Below are 24,337 nucleotides of genomic sequence, written 5' to 3' on the forward strand. Positions count from 1 at the left end.
CCCTTAGCAGACAACAGGTGGGTTCATTAGCACACCCGACAATAGGTGAATGGAAAGCCACCTCAGACAAAAGCAAAATTGTTAGACAGTCAGTCTCCTCATTGAACTTCCTGGAATGACCATATTAGGAGTTGTATTTCCTGGTCAGAGACCTCATGGCAAATGGGAACAAATCTCAATATTTCTACATGGAGACCTTGCTGACAAATATGAATCAATCCAAACCATCACCCATCTGTCCTTAAATTCCAGTGACGGTGAACACCGTCACAAAAGATAATAGTAAAATGATACTACTGCACTACCACTGTTCAAAAGAATCAATAGTGTGCTAAAGGTAATGTGTACCTAAATAATCAAAATACAAGTATAGTTGCTGCACAAACCCACTGTGTTCCATCAAGTACTGATGATGTGTATATAAAATTGGTGTTGCGCAAGCTCAGTAGTAAATCATTACCATAAAAAGTAAGCTCAAAACAATCCGTAATTAATATATAACAAATATAGAAAAATTATATACAATCATAAAGGTGCATGACAATAATCAGTTCATGGTAAAGTGCACACGTGTTAAAATCACATAGTAGTTTGTATCCAGATGTGATTGAACGTGTCCAGTTCACTTTCTTCTGTGATATCAACATCTGTGTGACAGCATAAAATACAAATTGTGTGCTTCCATCCCATGTGACAACAATGTGTTCCAAATATTCTCACGCTAGTAATCAAAAGACGGGAATTTTAGAGTTGTGTGCAAACCGCATGTGGCGCAGCCCAAAGGGACTGTGGATAAACAGCATTCAGGAGCACAGTGGAGGGAGGCGTAAAGGGACCATTACCTCAGCTTACCAAAACTAACTGAACAGGACCAGGACCAAGTAAATATCGATGGAGGACAGTTTCTAAATGTAATCAAAAGTGTTTTTGATTACTCACTAATGTGAGAATATACTGGGAGTGCATAGGTGTCACATCAGGTGGAGGCACACCATTTGTTTTTTATACTGTCACACAGACGTTGATATAACAGAAGAGTTTATTGTTTATGGCAGCCTTTTTCAACCAGGGTGCCCAGGCACCCTGGTGTGCCTTGAGGTTTCTTCAGGGGTGCCTCAGCAAAATGCCCCAAAAATTTCCCAAAAATTGTATACAAGGCAGGGGGTGGATGAAACCTGCCTTTTACATTACACAAAGTCACAGGTTTTCATTGTGCACCGTTACGGCCCTCTGGCTGTTGACCTGCTAACGACTAATGACATCAACGATTGATAAGGAGGAGGTCAATCGCTTGTGTAGCATGCTTGTTTGACCCTCTCCTGCTTCTCTCCATAAGTTTTGGGGTCACGTTGGCTGAGTGATGGAGAAAAACTGAGAAAATAGAGAAACATTGGAATACTAGTCAGTACTTGTACCTCTAACGTTGGGCGTCCTACGTGTGTGTATGTTGCTGCATTATGTAAAACCTTTAGGATTGGGGTGCCTCAAGACTGTCCATCATTTTTTAAAGGGTGCCTCGAGACTGTCCATAATTTCTGGGGTGTGCCTCGACTGAAAAAAGGTTGAGAAACATTGGTTTATGGTATAGATACATTACTGAGTTTGCGCAACACCAAATTTACATATATACATAATATCTCTGTAGTGATCAATCCAAAAATATGTGTGTTAAAAAATAAGGGTAACTTGTATTAAACCATAATAAACAATGTGCATCAAATAAATGGTAAAATAGCAGCCCCATAACATATAATTCAGTTATGCATAACAAAGAAGTAAACTTCAAATAGAAATATATAAAAGTCCAAATGTGAAATCTTGAAAATGATAAAAGTCCACATTTAAGAATCCCAAACCAGCTCACAGACAAGTGTTCCCTTACCAAACAGTAATGATCTTCAAATGATAGGAGATGAACAGCGCAGAATTCATCTGTTTGGGGGGGCCACCACTCAGGATACCACTGACTTCACAGAATAACGTAGGCAGAACACTCCACACCAGGGATCGACAGCAGGTGTATAACATCATATACCACAAATACGTGGCTTATTTGATGTACATTGTTTATTATGGTTTAATATGAGTTACCCTTATTTTTTCACACACATATTTTTGTGAGGTTTACTACAGAGATATTGGTTTTGTGCAACTAATAATTATAATTACAAGATTGCAGCTGTTTGCTTTGCATCTAGCTATCTCAGCATTGCTGGACATTATCAGTGAAAAGTACAGCTTATCTAGCATAGTGTTGGTCTGAAATATTTTGAAGCTGTATGTGGGCAATTATAGGTGCCTGCAGTGCCATCATTACAGTGTTTTACAGACTTAAAAATGATTGCAGAATATCTCCTTGTGCTCATGTGTGCATCCAGAACTGTTGGTGTAATTCAGATGCAGCCTAATGCCCCATGCACACTGTGGGCTTAGCCCCTGTGCTTCAGATTCTGGCTTTTTCTTGAGGCCAAGAAGGCACAGGTGCCCTGTCCAGCCCTGCTGTCAGCCACCTGTGAAAGTCTTTGAGAGGCCAAATAATGCTTGCATTTTGGGCATGTGGCGTCAGTGCCAACTTTAGAGCATTAAAGTGCCCCAGGCAATGCAGTGCACTGGGGCCCTGCCTACACAATCACCCACGAGAATAAAAATGCAAATCATCAATAAGGCAATATTTATTGGTACAGCAGTGCCAGACTAATGACAGCTTCCAAGTTCAGTGGCTGGGTCCATTGAACACACACACGGACGGGATTTAGACTCAACTGCCCTGTGTGTGCCTGTTCCCGTGGAGGCAGACAGCATTCCTAAAGTTGTGGGCTCCCCTTCCACGGCCTAAGTGCCTGACAGCAGCGCAGGGCTGACAGGAGCTTGCCACCTGCTAAGTTCGGTGGCGGGATGCACGTGGGAATTGGGACTAATGCTTGGCTGGGCAGGTGGGGCCCTCCAGGCAAGTAGGGCCCCCGGGCAACTGCCCAGCATGCCCATTGGATAATATCGCCCTGTGTGGCGTTAGTACCCCTCAGTACAGCATTCAATATTGTCCAGCTGACACACTTTTCAACCTCTTATAGATTTTCACAGGCTGCTGACAGTGGAGCTGGACAGTTTAACTGTGCCTTTAAGCCTCAAAAGAAATGCCAGAATCCAAGGCGCAGGGGCTAACACCCAATTTAAAGTGTAAAATTACACTACCATGTATTCCTAATTACATGCAGCCATTTCAGGCTTGTTGGCCGTCATCATAGTAATGTCTGAGCACCATGGCATCTGTAGAGTAGAGCTTGCTCTGAAATGACCTCATTATCAATACAATCTTGCAAGCAGGAATTTTTTTATTGCCCATAAAATGTTTATACCTACAAGCAGCAAAGAAAAGGAATTTACTTTTGGTTGCGCTGTTTGTGAGTTAATTGTTTTTCTTGTAATCCATAAATAAATACTAAGCTATACAAATTTTCCTGCAAAGGCAAATTAGGAATTTGTTTATGGAGAAAACATAGACCTAAAAGTAGGGCAGGGTTTGTGGCACCAAAGTCATCACATACAAACTTCCATTTTGTAAATCAAGCCTTGCCCACTAGGAAATAAGTGCAAGTGTTTCGGCCTTAGAAAAATATGCGCTGGTCTTTGTGCTGCAGAAATGTAATAATGTGAATAAAAGTGATAGACTTATCTTGTGTCTAGAACCCTTTAATACATCTTGTATTGTAATGTCCTCTTTCTGGTTTTTAGCCTTCATTGCAATGTTAATGCTGAGTCATAAACATTTATTGCATTCCTGAACAAAGCATACACTGCTGTTAATGTTAGTAGCATGTATTTCTCTTTTACTTAAAGTGAAAGAAAAGCAACTAACTATTATCACAATGATCCCTCCCTCACCGTCTCACCGTCTACCTATTCTGCATACCCTTTGTAAAGAAGATCTGTGTTCTTACCTATTTTTAATCTGCTCTAGTCTGTTATATGATTCTGCAGCTCTAGGCTCCTCTATGTCAGTAAACAGCTGCTGCAGGGGAGAAGATGAGCACTCCCTGACACATGGGAGCCAGAGCTTCAGGATCATGTGACTGGACTGCATTAAAAAAAAAAGGTAAAGTACACATATCTTTTTTACATAGGGTATGCAGGATGGGTAGGAGGAGGGGGGAGGGAACATTTAAGAAATAGTTAGTGTTAGTCTTTACTACCACTTTAAAGGATAAGTCCACCTTCGGGAACATGTTACATGTTCCACTTTTAGGCTAAGCTTTTTGGCTGGAGCATTGGGCCTGTGTTTTGAATTTGGTTGCCTTTGCTGTCTTGGCTGGGTTAAAGCTATGGCTCTGCTCTGTTTGGAACTTTGAACCTGTGTCTCAAAATTGTGCATTGGGCATGGAGTGTAGGGCTCTGTTCTGAAGCTGGAGCATTGTGTTTAAGGCTCTGTTTTCTTGTTGGTGCATTAAACTGAGGTCTTTGGTGTTGCCTCTACTCTTTAGCTAAATATTTGAACTTGGTATCTAATCTGTGGCTCGAGCACTTCAGGGATTTCTTCTCTATCTGGAGTGCTGAATTTCGAATCTGGTGCATTAAATCTGGTTTGTACCCTCTTTCAGAGCTTATCGTCCTGTTCTATGGCTGGAGTATTGCACTAAAGACTCCGCTTATTCTCTAAAGTGTTAAGCTCGGAGCCTGGATTTCTTTCTGGAACATTGAGCTCTGGTCTCTGCTACCTGGAGCATTGATATCAGGTCTTTGCTTTCAACTTGAAGAGTTCAGCTTGCTTTTTGCAGCTTTGAAATTGGGCACCTGCCCTCTGTCTGCAGTATTTTATTTGCAGGTTTGTTTCAATTTCTGAGCTTAAGCCTCTTCTCTGTGGCTGGAGTCTTGAGCTCAGGGCTTTGTGCTTTTTTTAAAGTGGTCATCTTGGGTCTCTGTTCTCTTTCAGGAACATTTCAATCGGGCCTCAACTTTTCTGTTTGAAGCGCTGAGCTTGTGGCTTTGCTCTGTGCCTGAAGTTTTGATCTTTGAAATCTGTTTTTGATCTGGAGCGTTGAGCTTGGAGTTATGGTTTTCTCTCTGGAGCACTGATCTAAGAGTTCTGCTCTGACTGGAGAACTGAACTTGGGCTTTTGATTTCTAACTGGAGCATTGCAATTGGGTCTCTGCTCTCTGGTGTATTCAGCTCAGGGGCATGTGAAAAAGGATATAAGGGGAAGTCTTCCCAACTGGAAAGCAGACACATTTAAAGCCAAATTGGCCTCAGAATAGAAACATGGAACCACTTTAAAATTTGTGTTGCTGTCTACAAGAAGGAAGTGAAGAAAAATGTTACTGGCTATACCTAAAACCTGGCAATGGTTGTAGGACTTCCCTGCTCTTTCCAAAACAAAAAAAGGAAATGGTTTGACTGGGGATGAGATTTAAAATACACCTGTCACAAAACTGGGCTATAAACAGAAGTGCTCAGCCTTACCCGTATTTTTGAGTTCCCAAGCTATTTTGTGTGTTGATCTGAGAAAACCAAATTGTGTGGTTCTTAAAATACTATATGGCAATCTGGGGATCGGAAGAAGCATATTTTAGCCTCTAAATGATCAGATTCTAACAAGCAATATGGCTTTGCATTCCTCGATCCCCAATCAAGCTGCTATTCAAGCAATTTTCTCATTTTTTTTTGCTACTAAGATTTATGGTTTGCAGTCAATTTCTGCGTCTGTCATTACTCCTTCTTCTCACATTGTTGAATAGATAATTGCATATTAGAATATATGCTGTTTTTTACATTTTATTTTTTTTTCTTAGTTGATAAATAAAGCTTAATTGGAAGATATTACTGTTTCTACATTACTATGAGTGTAAACACCCTGTTGACCTTGGGCCTACTTTGTATTTGGTTGCAGCCTGCCTGCAACAGATTTATCCAGCTTTGTCCTTTATGGCGTAGTCATCCACCTCAGGCGTAATTAGCCAGGAGTTGTTTTTGTCAGGAAATTCTACTAATAGACCTTCAGCTGGCTTCACTCTGTCTATCTGCTTCTACTAATGCAGACTCAAGTGTCTTTGCTCTTCCACTTTTTACCCTCCCTTCCTGTGTCCTGGCCTGGGCACATTCTATTAATCTATTAATTTCCACAGACCAGCTGTTCATGTAAGGGGGCATGACTGACTGAATACCCACCTTGATGTGCTTCAACTTACATCTTGGTTGCATCACCAGTGCCTTCCCCAATCATTAATAATCACAAAGCAACAGAAGGGACCTGGGTTTAAAGCCTCGTACACACGCAACAAATTTCCGCCGACCGGTCGTCCGTCTTTTGTCCAGAGTGATGTCTGTTGGTTGGAATGTGCTCTAGACTGCACACAAATTTTCCCGTACGACAGAATTCTACTTCAGAAGTGATGTCATGTGTTGGATTGCTTTCTTTGTGTTCTTTCATCTCTGAGCATGCCTAGTCTTTCTCATAAGATTTTTCCCCATCGAAATCTGTACTAATGAGACGAAAATCGGACGTGTTTTGATGGTCGACAAAAATTATATAGCCTGCACACCAGAATTTTTTCGGCCGAAAAGTCGGAGTCAGTTGTCGGAAGCACCACACTAACAAGCCGAAAATCGGCAGATCGGTCGTCGGACGAAATTTCCCAGCCGAATTTCTACTCGTGTGTACGGGGCATCTGTCAGGGATCTCCAATCTACAGCCCTCCAGCTGTTGCGGAAATACACATTCCATGAGGCATTGTAAAACTCTGACATTCACAGACATGACTAGGCATGATGGGAATTGTAGTTCCTGAACAACTAGAGGGCCATAGTTTGGAGACCCCTGGTTTACGTGATAGGGAGTTCTTCCCACAAACTGAAACTAAAAGAGCCATTTGGCCACTTTGCTGAATCATTGCAATGTGCTGAGAAGCCTGATTTTCAGGCAAAGTCACATACCTCACCAGTAAGCAGACAGTGATTGATTTTTATACATATAAAGATAAAAGCAAGGACATAATAAGTAATACTTTCACATATAGTAAGAATTCTAGAAATATTTTGAAATCAACCTGTCAGCTATACAAACTTGCCAAAACATTTCCCTGTGGGTATTCAGCATTTCTTTGTCTGGAATATACAGAGCTAAGCATTTCTGCTGCAGCTGTATACACCCAGCCACAACCAGATTTCCATCACTGGAGCCTGTAGGCATGATACCATTGTCACTCAAAACAACACCCCTCTGATATAGATGATAACATTTTCTTGTATTACTGGTCCATCCTAAGTTTTGAATGTTGTGTAATAGGTTTATGTGAGATTTACATATTTCTGCTGATGATGAGAAAAATATGATTGCTTGCTTTTATGGAAATGCCACCTTTTTGCATCTTCTGCCTACGGTGCTTGCCTACTGTGAAAAATGGTATATGTAGCACTGCGGCCAGCAGTAAATTTGTATGCAGCCAGCCTCCATAAGGGCCGGTTCACACCACAAAACCGCACTCCAGATCTGTTTCTGATGCGTTCTAGTGTGTTTTTATTGCGTTTCTGATGATTCGATCTGTCTGTTATTTTTTAGCTCAACCTGCTGGTTTGAACAAAAAAAAAAACTATCAGTGTACATATATACTGTACACGCATAAATAAATATATACATTCATACACACCTACATATTTATACACACGCGTATATACTCATACTAACACATAGGTATCGCCTTTAAAAAATGCAGATCTACTGACTTTGACAATACGAACAACTCTTGCTTTGCTGACTTTTACTTTCTTGGCACCCACACTGCCGAGCAAACTGTTTATTTACTCAGTACAGAACTGTTAGGGGAGACTGACCAGCCTCCACCATACAGTGCTCTGCACAATGTTGGATGTCCACATTGCTCCCGGTTCTGCACATTGTTGGCTGTGCACATTAATGTCTATTCCGAGCCCAAAACTGTATGTCAACAGAGTGAGAAAAGACAATAATGTGCACAGCAATTTCTTAACCAGGAAGCTGCGGTACCCCTGACCACCCCAGACGACACCCCAGTTGAGAAAAGCTGTTCTAAGAATCTGTAGGCTTGGCTAGTCTTAGCAGATTAGGAGTGAGATTTTGTAATATCATCATTGTACCACTGACTGTTCCCTATGCTGGAGGCTTTGACAGCAGGAAGCAAAGCTCTGCCTCCACCAATAGCTGCCCTCACCAGAAACACAGTGCAGTGCAAAGCATTGTAAGTCATCAAAGGGGAGAATATCCAGTGCCTGGAGACCACAGGCAACACGTCTTACTAAGAAAACAAACAGAAGGCGCCTCTAAGTGCAGAAAACAAAAGGCTTTTATTGCCAAATGATAAAAAAAAGCACTTCCTAGAGATTAAAATAAACTAGGCTCGTCATAGGATGTGGCAAGGAATCCAGTAACAGGTGGTCCCAGGGGTGGCCTAATGTGCAGCTTGATGGTGGAGATCCCAACCAACCAGCAGAGGGAGGCCGCAGGAGAAAGGAGCAAGAAGGACGGCCATGCTGCCAGGACCAGTGTGGAACACAAATGCCAGTAGGTGATGTCAAAGGGGCAGTACACCTTTCCGAGCGTCGATTGGTGTAACGCTCCTGCGTTTTACGTATGATGTGGATTTTCAGCTGCAGAAATATTCCACTTCAGTAGTCATGTAGAGAAACGCTGAGACACCAATCCCAACTTTCAATGACTCATCATGTGTGGATGATCTCAATTCAGCAAGTAAATACACACACTCAATAAGATGTTTCCTAGAGTGACTTATGTATATAGTAACACAGTGATGATAGGCTGAAGAGACAGGTTGGGTAGAGATGGTAGATGACAGACACTTGAAAGGAAATGTTCTTGAAAGTAAGATAGTAGCAGATGGGATGCAGATAGGTTTAGCAATCATGTATGGTAGCAGATGACAGAGTAGCAGGTGGACATACAAGAGAGATCAACCCAGTGCAAGAACAGGTGGTAGTAGGCTCAAGAGCTAGCAATCTTAGATAATGCAGATGTAGTAATAGTCCTTAGTATGCAGAGCTAGATAGTGTAAGCTTTAGTATAAAGGTTATAGAGGTTTCCCCTGTGGGGTACTTATCACTAATAGCAATGTAGCAGAGGAGAGGTTCGGCAAGAGCGGATGATCCGGTAGCGGGATACAGGGATCAGCGCAGCGTGGTTCCGACAGCGAGGTATGCTTGCAAGCATGAGAGCTTCAAGACAGGTTAGCATCAAGGCACAAAGCAGTTTGAACGAACACATGTGAGTGAGAGCCGGCGATCTAAATAGCCATCCAGTCCGGCGCTCAGTGATGACAGCATCAGTCTTAAAGGTGTATGCGCACCTTACCAAAAGAGAATGGTGGGGCGCATACACTTATGAAAGAGTAATTAGGGTACCCAAAAGGTACCAGAACATTACAGTACCCCCCCTTAAGGCCGGCTCCTGAAGGCCTCTGGAGCTGGTTTGTCTGGGTACTTCGCATGAAAATTGCGGATTAATCTAGAGGCATGTATGTCAGAGGTGTTTAGCCAGGTGTCGCCTTGGGGCCCACAGTTCTTCCATCGAACCAAGTACTGAAGTCTTCCTCTGTGGATACGAGAATCCAGAATCTCTTTTATCTCATATTCTTCTCCACCTTCAACTTGTACAGGAGGAGGAGGTGGGATAGTAGGCCTTATTCCTTGGTCAGGAACATGGGGCCTCAGTAGCGACACATGGAAAATGGGATGTACCCTGAGGTCTATTGGCAATGTAAGCTGCACTGCAGCTTTTCCAATAAGTTTCTTGATTGGGAAAGGTCCCAAGAACAGAGGTCCAAGCTTTTTGCTAGGGATTTTCAGTCTTAAATTTTTTGTTGAGAGCCAAACGAGGTCCCCGATAGCGTACTGAGGAGAAGGTCTTCTGCGAAGATCATAGTACTTCTTTTGTTGACTATGAGCGTGTGCAATGGTAGTATTAAGCAACCCCAGAGAGTCCTTTATTTGGGTAAGATAGTCTGAGGCTACTGGGTTATTTGAAGGAAGGATGCGTGGTGGAAGAATAGAGGGATGAAACCCATAGTTCAAGTAGAACGGACTCTGCTTGGTCGTACTGTGGGTTGCGTTGTTGTAGGCAAATTCTGCCAGAGGGAGAAGATCCACCCAATCATCCTGTTGGTAAGAAGTGTAACAACGTAAATATTGCTCGATGCATTGGTTGACTCTTTCAGTCTGTCCGTTGGTCTGCGGATGGTAAGGAGAAGTGAGCTTCCGCTCGATCCGTAGTATGTGACATAGTTCTTGCCAGAACTTGGAAATAAATTGTGATCCACGGTCAGACAGAAGAGTTTTTGGGATACCATGTAACTTAAAGACATGTTTCATCAGGAGTTCTGCCGTTTGTTTGGACGAAGGTAGTCTGCGAATAGCAATGAAATGTGCCATTTTTGTCAGATGGTCCACTGACACTAAGATGGTATTAAATCCTTTGGAAGGAGGCAATTCCACTATAAAGTCCAAGGACACAACTTCCCATGGAGTTTGGGGTATTGGTAGACTGCATAGTAGACCGGATGGTCTCGTAGTGTCAATTTTGGACCTGGCACAGACATTGCATGAAGAGACGAATTTTTGTATAGATGTTTTCATGTCAGGCCACCAGAATTGTCTGGTAATCAGATTAAGAGTCTTTGTCATACCCATATGTCCTGCCATAGGCACATCATGCGATAATTCCAAGATCTTGGTGCGTATGGTAGGTGGTATGTAAAGTTTGTCGTTGTAGTAGAGGAAGCCTTCTGCATCAGTATTTAGTTGTGGTGGGGGTGAATCCAAACTTATACCATGCAAAACCTCTTCCTTCAAGGAACGGACAACTCCAATAATGCGTTTGTGAGGTATTATAGGAACGGAAGGGATTTCGAAGTAGTTTTCTTCAGTTAGTCGTGATAGTGCATCCGCCTTTTTGTTCTTATCTGCAGGTGTGTAGGTCACTAGGAAGTTAAACCTTAGAAAGAATAGTGACCGTCGTACCTGTCGGTGAGAGAGAGTTTTGTTAGTCTGAAGATATTGGAGATTTTTATGGTCTGTGTATATAAGTATTGGTAATTGGGTGCCTTCGAGTAGATGTCGCCAATTTTATAGCAAGCAGTTCCTTTTCACCCACGGGGTAATTTATCTCTGGACTGCTTAGGGATTTAGAAAAAAAGGCGACTGGATGAAGTGGTGAAGTGTGAGTTGGTTGTTGGGAGAGTATTGCTCCTACTGCCATGTTTGACGCATCTACTTCCAGAATGTATTGGAGGGATGGGTCTGGATGGCGTAATATGAGAGCAGAAGTAAACCTTGTCTTTAACGGGTGAAAAGCTTTATTTGCTTCATCTGACCATTTGAATGTTTTTTTAATGCTAGTGAGCTGTGTGAGGGGTCTCACAATGGCAGAGAAGTTTCTGATGAACTTCCTGTAGAAATTCGAAAATCCAAGGAATCGCTGTAGCGCCTTGCGTGTGGTTGGTGTAGACCAATCCTGAATGCAGGATATCTTACTCATGTCCATCTCGATTCCTGTTTTGGATATGATGTAGCCTAGAAACAGTACCTCTTCTTTATGAAACAAGCATTTTTTCAGTTTCACATAAAGGTTGTGTGCAAGCAATCTCGATAATACTAGTCTTACATGTCTTATGTGTTCAGACAGGGATCGTGAATATATAAGTATATCGTCCAGATATACCACAACACAGACATCTAGTAAGTCTCTGAAAATATCGTTTATAAATCGTTGAAAAACTGCAGGGGCGTTGCATAGCCCGAATGGCATTACATGATATTCGAACAATCCGTATCTGGTTCTGAATGCAGTCTTCCACTCGTGTCCAGCACGGATTCGAATGAGATTGTATGCTCCTTTCAGATCCAATTTTGAAAAATAGGTAGCTCCACGCACCTGCTCAATGAGCTCAGGGATAAGCGGTAGAGGATAGCGATCTTTTATTGTAATAGCATTCAATTGCCTATAGTCGATGATAGGCCTGAGACTTGAGTCCTTATTGTGGACAAAAAAGAGTCCTGCTGCTGTGGAAGAAGTGGAAGGTCTAATAAAACCTTTCTTCAAATTCTCATCCAAATAGTCTTTGAGATGGGAAAGTTCATCCTGTGAAAGAGGATAAACATGACCGAACGGCAATTTGCTATTTGGGAGTAGATCAATGCTACAATCATAGTCTCGATGGGGAGGTAGTGCTTGAGCATTTTTTTCAAGAAAAACCTCAGAGAGATCCTGATAACATAGTGGTGCAATCTCATCTGTCACCACAGACAGGATCTTCCCGAAAGACGGGAGGTTACACGTACCCTCGCAATAGCAAGAGAGGAAGGCCAGGGTCCGTTCCTTCCAATCTATGGTTGGTTGATGTGTGTGCAACCAGGGAAGTCCCAACACAATGGGAAAGTGGGGTGAAGGTATTAGATCGAAGGTAGTGGTCTCCATATGAGACCCGTTAGTAGTGACTAGGAGTGCCTGTGTCTGATCAGTGATTGGACCAGAGGATAAAGGAACACCGTTAATAAGACTTACTGAGACAGGTTTAAGTTTAGAAATAATAGGAACTTTATTTAAAGCAGCAAAACGTATGTCAATATAATTTCCACAAGATCATGTGTCAATCATGGCCTTAGTAGTAATCCTGTTCTGGTCCCACTGTAATGTTAAGCAAACAGAAAGATAAGGGTTAGTGATTGAAGTTGTCAATCCCCCTAGGAGGACATGTGAACACTCACCCTTCTTTTTGTAGACTAGGGGACAGACGTTTATCTTGTGATCCGGGGATGCACAGTACAAGCAGAGATTACCAGATCGTCTTTTGGCTCTTTCCATAGTTGATAGAGGTGGGCGTATGGTTCCTATCTCCATAGGAACGGGGTCAACGGCCGAAATCCGAGAAGAACTGGATAATGGCATTCCCATTTTCTCAGCCTTTCTTTCTCGTAGTCTTCTATCTATGGTGATATTGAGTTGTATCAATGCATCCAGGGTTTTTGGCAGATCCGCTCGGGCGAGCTCGTCTTTAACGGCCTCTGATAGGCCAAGCCTAAATTGGGTTTTCAGAGATGCATCATTCCATTCTGAATCAAGGGTCCATCTCTTGAATTCTGCGACAAAGTCTTCTACAGGTCTCCTACCTTGTTTCAAGGAACTTAATTGAAGATCGGCAGTACTCTGCCTATTGGGATCATCATATAGGCTACTGAGTTCTGCTAGGAACAAGGCATAGGAGTTGAGAAGCTGGTCGTTTTTCTCAAAAAGAGAGTCTGCCCAGGCCCGAGGATCGCCTGTTAGGTAAGAAATAATAGTACAAACCTTAATGTGATCAGTAAGGTAGGTACGGGGTTTTAGCAAGAAAAGTAACTCACATGCGTTTTTAAATTCGCAAAATTTTTTGCGATCGCCTGTAAATACCAAAGGAGGATTTATTTTGGGTTCAGGGGACTGAGCAGTGGTAAGTTGTGTCAGTCTAATTACCTGCTGCGACAGAGCCTGATTGTCTTCTTTTAATTCAGCAAGTGCGTGTATTAACGCAGTTACTTGCTGTTTTAATTGTGTCATCTGAGTGGTTATTTCTGCTGAATCCATTTGTGGTTCGTTCAATCTGTAACGCTCCTGCGTTTTACGTATGATGTGGATTTTCAGCTGCAGAAATATTCCACTTCAGTAGTCATGTAGAGAAACGCTGAGACACCAATCCCAACTCTCAATGACTCATCATGTGTGGATGATCTCAATTCAGCAAGTAAATACACACACTCAATAAGATGTTTCCTAGAGTGACTTATGTATATAGTAACACAGTGATGATAGGCTGAAGAGACAGGTTGGGTAGAGATGGTAGATGACAGACACTTGAAAGGAAATGTTCTTGAAAGTAAGATAGTAGCAGATGGGATGCAGATAGGTTTAGCAATCATGTATGGTAGCAGATGACAGAGTAGCAGGTGGACATACAAGAGAAAGAACAGGTGGTAGTAGGCTCAAGAGCTAGCAATCTTAGATAATGCAGATGTAGTAATAGTCCTTAGTATGCAGAGCTAGATAGTGTAAGCTTTAGTATAAAGGTTATAGAGGTTTCCCCTGTGGGGTACTTATCACTAATAGCAATGTAGCAGAGGAGAGGTTCGGCAAGAGCGGATGATCCGGTAGCGGGATACAGGGATCAGCGCAGCGTGGTTTCGACAGCGAGGTATGATTGCAAGCATGAGAGCTTCAAGACAGGTTAGCATCAAGGCACAAAGCAGTTTGAACGAACACATGTGAGTGAGAGCCGGCGATCTAAATAGCCATCCAGTCCGGCGCTCAGTGATGACAGCATCAGTCTTAAAGGTGTATGCGCACCTTACCAAAAGAGAATGGTGGGGCGCATACACTTATGAAAGAGTAATTAAGGTACCCAAAGGTACCAGAACATTACAATTGGCTCCTTCTTCATGCAGATAACATGGCCGTGTCTTTATATACCCACTGGGGGTGAGGTCATAGGTGGGACTATGGGCAGGAACTGGGATAGCAGAAGCCCAGAATGTAGATTTATACATGAAAGGCATAGGTAAAAGGTGATAAATAAATATAGACACTAAATAATACTAAATAAAATTATATGTGAAAAGATACATACTGAGGGGAATGGTACAGTGAAATGGAATTATTGAAAATTTGAAAGAACGTCAGGTAAGTGGCACAAAAGAACACAAAAGAATGAAGGAGACCAGTGGAACTACAGATGCCAGTAGGCCAGGCAGGCAATGAATGTATAGAGGGTGTTAAAAATAGTGCAAATATACATATGTATACGTTTAGTATGTATATAAAAATGACCAGCAAAGGGCGCACATTAAAACAAGAGAAACATTATATTGTAAAGGTGATAAAATACAACTGGATTTTATGCAATCAGTATGAATAAATGGATAAACAGCACTATATGCGTGTGGGGTATATGCATACAGTATAAGCTATATGGACTTGCAGTTACAAGTACAGCTACATGTGCAACAAAAAACACAGCGCTATAGACAGTGCATACATATAATTATATATACAAACAATCCAAACAATGTGCCTTATTTTACGTAAATAAGTAAAATTATATCCCAGTGGTAAAAAAAATCTGGATATGAAATTAAACAAACACTTCAATATATTGAATAAGCAAGTGTCCAGTGAACAAAATTCAGTGAGTAAACGTGACTGGTGCTCAAAAATTGGAACATCCAAGTAAATTCTTGTGAACCGTGATTCCAGTGTTCACTCCCCCCCCCCCCCCTGAATTAATTCCACTTACCAGAAGGCGTGGACCAATATGCCGTATGGCGTAAGGGTCTAAAAGGCTTGGTACTGGTAAGTAAATGTGGATGGGGCCCCCTTTAAGGTATCCTTTCCTCTATATAAGAAGACAAGCAGAAAGATCCCAGATAGTGTAATACGTTCCAAACAGGTTTATTAAAGAAATTTGACATACCTATGTACACTTACAATATCATAAATGTTCATGGGCTCATCAGTATATGCATCAGTATACTCCTAGAAGCAGGCGAAACGATCATACAGTGCTGGTATCGCGATACATGCAGGAACAAGCGGCGTGCATTTCAGCGCGCTTTCGCTTGCATTCTATCGCCCCAAAAGTGACGTAGTACGTTGCTGTACAGACCGGAATTACATTGACGCATTTCGCCCCTCCCAGTGGGCGTTTTCATATAAGCTATATGGACTAGCAGTTACAAGTACAGATACATGTTAATAAAGTCTCCACTATGTGTATATGGAAGATAGGTGAACCAGGAGGAAACACTCAAAATGACTATATAAAAATTGACAGCTATAACAGTGTACTTACTTCCAGCTTGGCCTTCCAGCCTGGGGAGATCTCTGGACATGGCCTCAACAACCCAGACTCTTATGCCTTCAGTGGACTTGGCGTGATGTTCCAAGAAGTGTCTGAGCACGTCTTTGTCCTCAGTGATAAAACAGCAATGCTCACCGAATTGTTTTTGCAATGTCCTTATGGTCTGACTGACATAGAAGAGGCCACATGGACATGATAGACAGTAGACTACATATTCGGATGAGCACAATTGGAATTCCTTAATGGGGTAAGTTTTACCCTTCACGTGGAATTCCTTTTGTTGGTGCTGAACAAACCGATAAGTCTTACAAAGTGGCTTCCAATATTGGTACATACCAGTTATGGCAAAAAAGGTAGGAAGGGAGCGCCCAGGTGGTAGGGGCTTACTTTTAGGTTTGCTAGGTGCCAGATTACTTTTGATACTGGGGGCTTTTTTATAAGTGAACTTGGGTTTGTCTTATAGAAAAGAGAGGAGATGCTGATCCTGTCCAAAAGGGGCCAGTGTTTCTGTATAATTTGTTCCATCTGCCTATGGCAGGAATGGAACTTGGTAATAAAACGCATCTCATTTTGATCTGTCTGGGTAGAATGCTGTGAGAGAGTGACTGTTTCTTTATATTGGGAACATGTTGTTTCAATAATGTCAGCTGGGAAACCTTTTTCATTGAATTTTTCTTTTGGGGTCTCACTCTGGGTGTCATAGTCTGATGCTCTGATATAATTACTCTTAAGTCTGCAAAATTGACTTTTAGGAATATTGTTAAGCCACAGAGGATAGTGACAACTGTTATAGTGGAGAAACAAATTGCCTGCTGTCGGTTTTCGTATAGTTTCTGGCATGGATTTTGTTACCTACATGGTACATTTCCAAATCTAAGAAAGCTAGATAATCTCTATCGATAGCAGTTGTGAATGAGAGGCCCATACTGCTGTTGTTGCAGTGCATCACAAATTCCTGTACTAGGGATTCGCTAATACTTCTGACTAGTCATTTTCTCTCTGTCTCTTTTTTTGGTACAGCTTTTAGAATACATTTTCTCTGATTATCAAATGGTTATAAACAATATGCAAGTCCCATACTTCTCAACATATTTATCCCAGTCCCTGGAACACTCTCACACTGTCCATGACCCATATTTAAAGGAGAAGTGTGCGATACTAAAAAAAACATTCATACCTATGTCCATTTTGTAGCATTGACCTGATGCTCCAGCTGTTACCCACTGGCTGTCTTCTGCCAGCTCTAGGCTGGAGAACTGGTCATCCAATTTTCGATTCACTTTGAGCAGGGAGCTGTGACTGTCAGTCACCGGCTCTCTGCCCTGCCTCTCCAGTGCTCACTGTAGTGCCGGGCTGGAGAGGGGGCAGGGACAAATGGCTTAGGCTCTCAGCGGTGTGCTGAGAGGCTGGGCCAGCTGCAGTTAGGGTATCTGGGTGAATCCTGAAATTATTGTCGGGATCCCTCCAGAGCCTTGAGTGGCTCAGTGACTTCAGTCAATACTTGACTTTACCCTGCTGTTGGCTGATTCTGGGTCACCAGAAAGCACAAGTAGGTTCACTCCTGTAACCTACAACAGAAGTATGGCCAAAAAAGCTTTGAACATACTTCACTTTAAATGCTCCCACCTTTCCGGCAGTCAGCCCAGACCACGGCTACTAATTATGTGGGAACTGTTCACTTGTGGCCGAGATCCACTCAGTTGCAAACTCAGTAACTCACATGAGCATGATGCTGTGACCTTGGGAGGCAGCCCAGGACTCATCATTGGGTAAGAGTACCTAAATACAGGACTGATCCAGGGAATCCGGGACAGTTGGCATCTATGCATTCCCTGTACCTGGAAGAATTGTTTCCATATTATCTGCTACCATTGTATGAATAATCTTCAGAGTATACCTCAGTATAAGATCCAATTCAAGTATCAAACACTGAGTTACAAATCCTACAGAAATATTTCAAACATTCATGCCAAAAGCCCTATGCATAGTCCAAATACAGTACCTGATTGGGTGCACAGTACAATGATTCAACTACTGCATGCAGTGCATAGCATCCCTTGACCCTTGCGTAAGCGCTGATTGGCATATAGACTACCATTACCATAATGAAAGTAGCGTGGGTGACAGGCCCGGAATGACCATAGGGCAGACTGGCCATTGTCCCGGTGGGCCGCGGCGCTGCTCTCACTCAGGCTGCTCAAGTGCTCATCACAGACACAGAGACAGTTCCCTCACTGCGGCTGCCGGCCGGTGTACTTGCCAGGCCAGCTACACTGGCTCCACGGCCAATGAGCCTTCTGCTCAGGGGGGGTGTGAGTCACACCCCCCCTGAGCAGAAGGCTGATTGGCCGCGGAGCCGGCCCGGGAAGTCAAGTAGTGAGTGTGTAACTGTGGGTTCAGTTCAGTCCGACTCCGGGCTGCTCGCGGCGGGCGGCGGCGAGGAGAGAAGGTAAGTGCCTGCAGTGCAGCCCTGGCCGTGTGTCCTAAATAGGAGCGGGATGGGGCGGCTCGGCTGCATATAGAGGATTTGATCTTGATGTTTCCCTATTCCGGCTCATGCTGCTGCTGGATGGATGGATGGATGGATGGATGATTCTCCTCCTCCCTTCTGCGGCTGCTCTATATGCAGCTGAGCTGTCCCATCCCCCTCCTATTCAACTTCTTTTACTGCCCCCCAGTGATCTTAGCCCCCCTCCCCCAATGATCTTAGCCCCCCTCCCCCAGTGATCTTGGCCCCCCCTCCCCCAATGATCTTAGTCCCCCTCCCCCAGTGCTTTTTAGCCCCCCTGTGCTCTTTAGCCCCCCCTGTGCTCTTTAGCCCCCCATGCTCTTTAGCCCCCCCTGTGCTCTTTACCCCCCCCCCATGCTCTTTAAGTCCCCACACTTTTCATCTCCCCCTATGCTCTCTGGCTCCCCCAGTGCTCTCCACCCCATGTGCTCCCTGGCTCCCTCCTAAGTGATTTCCAGTTCCCCCACAGTACTCTCCAGCCCCCCCCCCATGCTCTCCATCCCCCTGGTTTTCCATGCCCCCTCCCCCCCAGTTCTATCCACACCCTGCGCCTTCCAACCCCCCTGCAATGCTTTCCAAACCCCCCCTTAATTCTCTCCAGTCCCCCCCCTGCCCTTCAGCTCCTCCAGTGCTATCTGCTTTCCCTGTGCTCTCCAGCCCCCCTAGTGTTCTTCTATCTTCTGTCATGTCTGCAGTCTCTGACCTTCTCTTGTATCACATCTGCAGTCTCTTGACCATCTCCTGTACTATGTCTGCAGACTCAGACCATCTCCTGTATCATGTCTGCAGTCTCTGACCATCTCCTGTATCATGTCTGCAGTCTCGGACCATCTCCTGTATCATGTCTGCAGTCTCAGACCATCTCCTGTATCATGTCTGCAGTATCAGACTATCTCCTGTATCATGTCTGCAGTCTCTGACCATCTCCTGTATCATGTCCGCAGTCTCTGACCATCTCCTGTATCATGTCCGCAGTCTCTGACCATCTCCGGTATCATGTCCTCAGTCTCTGACCATCTCCCGTATCATGTCCTCAGTCTCTGACCATCTCCCGTATCATGTCCTCAGTCTCTAACCATCTCCTGTATCATGTCCTCAGTCTCTGACCATCTCCTGTATCATGCCCTCAGTCTCTGACCATCTCCTGTATCATGTCCTCAGTCTCTGACCATCTCCTGTATCATGTCCTCAGTCTCTGACCATCTCCGGTATCATGTCCTCAGTCTCTGACCAACTCTTGTATCAGGTCCGTAGTCTCTGACCATCTCTTGTATCAGGTCCGTAGTCTCTGACCATCTCCTGTACTATGCCCAGCGGGAACACTCTGCAGCCACACCGCACAGCACACCCAAGGTAAGTGGAGGACTGGAGAGAGGAGTGACTTCTACTTAGGGATTTATTTTGCAGATAGGCTGGGCTGGCACTGGCAGCAACAATTTTATTCAAAGAAATCAGGATTTCTTCTGCAAATAGGCTGGCACTGGCAGCAACAATTTAATTCAAATCAGGAATTATTTTGCAAATATGCTGGCCTGGCACTGGCAGCCAGGCATAGTACTAGTCTAGTACTATGCCTGCCAGTGCATTGTCTGATCTGATGATGTCACTGCCAGGCTATTTGCAGAATAAATCCTTATTTTTCCTCATTTTTTGATCATGTGTCATGATGACATTGGTTTTGGTAATTGTCTGACTCTGATGCCAGCCTATTTGCAGAAGAAATCCTGATTTGAATAAAATTGTTGCTGCCAGTGCCAGCCTACCAGGGGCTGATCTGTGGTGTGAAGGTGCAGGAATTGGGGCTGTTCTGAGGTGTGATGGTGCAGGAATTGGGGCTGATCTGAGGTGTGATAGTGCAGGAATTGGGGCTGATCTGAGGTGTGAAGGTGCAGGAATTGGGGCTGATCTGAGGTGTGAAGGTGCAGGAATTGGGGTGATCTGAGGGGTGATAGTGCAGGAATTGGGGTGGTCTGAGGTATGAAGGTGCAGGAATTGGGGTGATCTGAGGTGTGATAGTGCAGGAATTGGGGTGATCTTATGTGTGAAGGGGCAAAGCTCACTTGATTTCTTACTATTATTCAAGCGGTTTACAGCAGTTACTTTATATGAAGTTGACAGTTGTTTTTTATGTATCTGGCACTCCCAATTTCTTTGAAAACATTTTTCGGCACACTATGCCCAAAAAGGTCTACCCCTTGATTAGAGTAACCCTCATCTTGTGCTGCTTCATACTATTTTTAGGACTCAACCATCAAAACAGGATTTAAAGTAAGACAAAAAAAAACAGCATCATATGGCAGCTCTGATCTAAATTGGACCCAGTCTGTCAGATTAAACTAAAAAAGGAACCGTAATCGAATCCACATATCCTGCAACATTAAATCCTGTCATCAACCATCCCGACGAACGCCACATCCCGCCACGCCCCTCGTGGGCTGCTCAGTCAAAAATGCCCGGGCCTATTTTTTGTCCCAGTCCGGGCCTGGTGGGTGACACCTAATTGGCTGAGGCTGTTCCTATGTTTGCATTTATTATAGAGATGAGCCTAGGAAGAAAGGTCACATCATAGGTCCTATAAGAGCAGCACAATCATACAGCCTTAGAGAAGGATGTTGCTGAAATTTTTAGCATTAGCTCAGGTGGACATGTCATGATTTATTATTCTTACACTGAGAGCTAGTATTTGAGCTGCCAGCTTCCTGGAGACTTGGCAATGTAGAATGCTCGAAGAAATGTCAGCCAAGCTGTAATGATAAGTATCTACTGTTTTTACGTATAATTGCAAACAATGCTGGGCATACAAATTTACCAAAATTGATATCTAGGTGACATATTTTATTTTAATGCCTAAATCAATTTTTCTTACTGGCAAGCCTTCAAGATCACCTTGTTATCCTTGTTAGAAATTGTGTACTAAAGAGTTTCTCAATCCATCGTACATATACAGAACCAACCAATAACTAACTTAGTTAGTTTTAATATTTACCAAAAAATAAATATTGGGTAGAATACAGTGCAGCAGAACCAAATGTTAAAGGTAAATATTCTCACAAACAGCTACCTGAAATACTGTATATAAGAGCTGTTTACCTGCAACAAGATTCTAAATTTAAATTTCCTGACATTTGCACAAATATTCTCTGCTGCAGTTTAGCATTATAGTAAGAAACAAAAACAAAAAACTGGGCTAGAGGTTTCAGAACACTCAAAATCAGTGAACAATATTTGCAATATGGAAAAAGCTGCTAGCACCCAATACTGTATAAGATGCACTATATAACAGACATTCAATATAAAGTGCTGTGCTATCCCTCAAATAAATATATGATCAAATGCAATAAAACACATAAACATATAAAATACAATAACATCTGTGTAAGTCCAATGCCAAACAAGTGCTTCTTATTATTGATAGTCCACATTAGACTTGCAATCAACCATTTACAGTATATGTATAACCAGTGTAGTTTGATCTCCCATAACTCTTTTGTAAAACTTGTGTCCTTCACCATACACCACACTCAGGCTCACCAGAGGGTGTATGACTCTCATGTGAGAAGTCAGACAGTGTTTGTTATAAAGGATGACAAGAAGGCACTCCAAAGCTCACATCCCCACATTTCTTCCAGTGACACAGGAGCGTAGACCGTCACTGGAGGTGAGGAGCAGATACTTATTGGTTTGGATTGCTTCAGATGGGACAGTAATATTTGTCAACCATATCTTCATATAGAAATATGACGATTTAATACCACCTTACACAGTGTATTCCATGTGCTTGAGAGAGACACACAGACCGTCGTTGGCAGATTTCCCTATTGTTTGTGTATTGGGAGGGAATGTGGATTGTGCCTGTCTCATTGTTAAATGTTAATGACCTCACATTGTTCTGTCTCCCTTAAGATAAGTTTATTATGGGATGTATATGTGTATGTGGATTGGCTGCTAAGGTGGAGGGGGGATTGTCCCACAGTGAATATCTTTGTGTATATTAAAAAAGAATAGCGCGCAAATGCAAAAGAAATTACTACCAAATCTGAAGAGAGTCCATAAATAAAAATGGGGGTTTGGTCCCACCAAATGGATTTTTCATGGATAGTGTAGGACCCACTGATAATGGGGTACTTTGACGCAGTAGTGGGCTTGAGCACGATATGGCCATATGGTGGGACCAAACCCCCATTTTTATTTATGGACTCTCTTCAGATTTGGTAGTAATTTCTTTTGCATTTGCGCGCTATTCTTTTTTAATATACATGTCTTTTGGTTCATAGCTGCAGCAGCTTTGGAAATACATGGGTATGCTCCCCCAAATTTTTTGCCTGTTGTTTAATATCTTTGTGTACACTGTATGGGAGTGTAAAACTCTGTTTTGGATTGTGAATGTCAGGGCCTGTTTTCAACAAGGTCCACCTGGGCGGTAACCTTGTGGGGGAAAACTGTATAAAAGTCTGATTCTTGTTCAAAAAAAGTTGAGATATACTTCATCCTCAATCTAGAGTCCTGTCTCTCATTGGGGCAATGTGCTACAAGGGATTGCTATGTCCTTCATACTCCGTTGGATAATCACTAAGCTCTTGTAAGAGCTTGTTCCTGCTTCAGTCTCTGGGGAAAGAGAGGGTCACCCACGGGAACCTGGAGCCTTGTCGTAGGTCCAGGGTGGGTAGGAGACGGTGAGACCCCAACCAAGCTGCGGCGGTTCGTGGGGTCTGAAGTGGTTACGGTGTCTGGTGGAGTACTTGGAGCCCTCGAGAAGCACTAGGAGCATCTGTCAACGGAGGTACCAAGTCAGGGTGCCGGTTGATCCATCACACATGGAGTCAACCAACTTCTGGCATCTGTGAGTACTAGGTATTCCAGCCCAGGACAATTGCACTACATTCCACAATCCTTCTGCATTTCTTGGTTTTACCTCAGAAACAGCATTTTTTGATGTCACCCCACAAGTTTTCTATTGGATTAAGGTCCGTGGATTGGGCTGGCCACTCTATACGATTAATCTTGTTGGTCTGGAAACAAGATGCTGCTTGCTGACTAGTGTGTTTGGGGTTGTTGTTTTGTTCAAACACCCATTTGAAGGGCATTTCCTCCTCGGCATAATGCAACATGACCTCTTTAAGTATTTTGATATATTCAAGCTGATCCATGATCCCTGGTATGTGATAAATAGGCCCAACACCATAGTATAAGAAACATCCTCATATCATGGTAATGCTTTCGCCACCATGCTTCACTGTCTTAAAAGTGAACTGTGGCTTGAATTCAGTGTTTGGGGATTGTCTGGAAAAACTGTCTGTGACCCCTAGACCCAAAAAGAACAATCTTGCTTTTTGTTGCGCCATTTCTCTTTAGGCCAGTTGATGTGTTTTTTGGCAAATTGTAACCTCTTCAGCACATGGAACTTTGTGGGGGCTACTTGCCAATAACTTGGCTTCACATAGGCATCTCCTAATTGTTACAGTACTCACCGGTAACTCTAGACGTTCTTTGATAATCCTGGAGCTGATCATTTGCTGAGTCTTTACCATTTTGGTTATTCATTGATCCATTCAAATGGTAGTTTTCCATTTTCTTCCAAGTCTTTCTGGTTTTGGTTTCCATTTTAAAACATTTGAGATCATTTTAACTAAGTAGCCTTGTGCACTTCTTTATATGTTTACCCCACTTCAAAAAACTTTTTAATCAAAGCATGCTGTTCTTCTGAACAATGTCTGGAATGACCCATTTTACTCAGATTTTCAGGGAGAACTGCTTTACACCCAGCATGTACAACATTTGCTGCTTTCGTCCATAAGTAGGGGCCATCTGTTTGACAACTGTTTTTTCACAAACTGAATGACCTCACTAATTGAACTCCCCACTGTTATTATTTTGAATACACTCCTTTCAGTTAATTTTTCAATGACACAGAATCAGCAGCATGCATGTAATGACTGTTGAGTCTGTTGGTTTTCTTTTACTCTGCTA

General features: G+C 43.0%; 1 protein-coding gene across 2 annotated transcripts in view; it reads left to right on the top strand.

The window, feature by feature from the left end:
• The window catches only part of DOCK11 (dedicator of cytokinesis 11), a 537,932-nt gene that overhangs the window by 405,605 nt on the left and 107,990 nt on the right, over window positions 1–24,337 (top strand). The gene's annotated exons all lie outside the window — the stretch shown is intronic.

Source organism: Pelophylax lessonae (genome assembly GCF_965119305.1).
Source record: "Pelophylax lessonae genome assembly, chromosome: 7".
Lineage (NCBI taxonomy): Eukaryota > Metazoa > Chordata > Amphibia > Anura > Ranidae > Pelophylax > Pelophylax lessonae.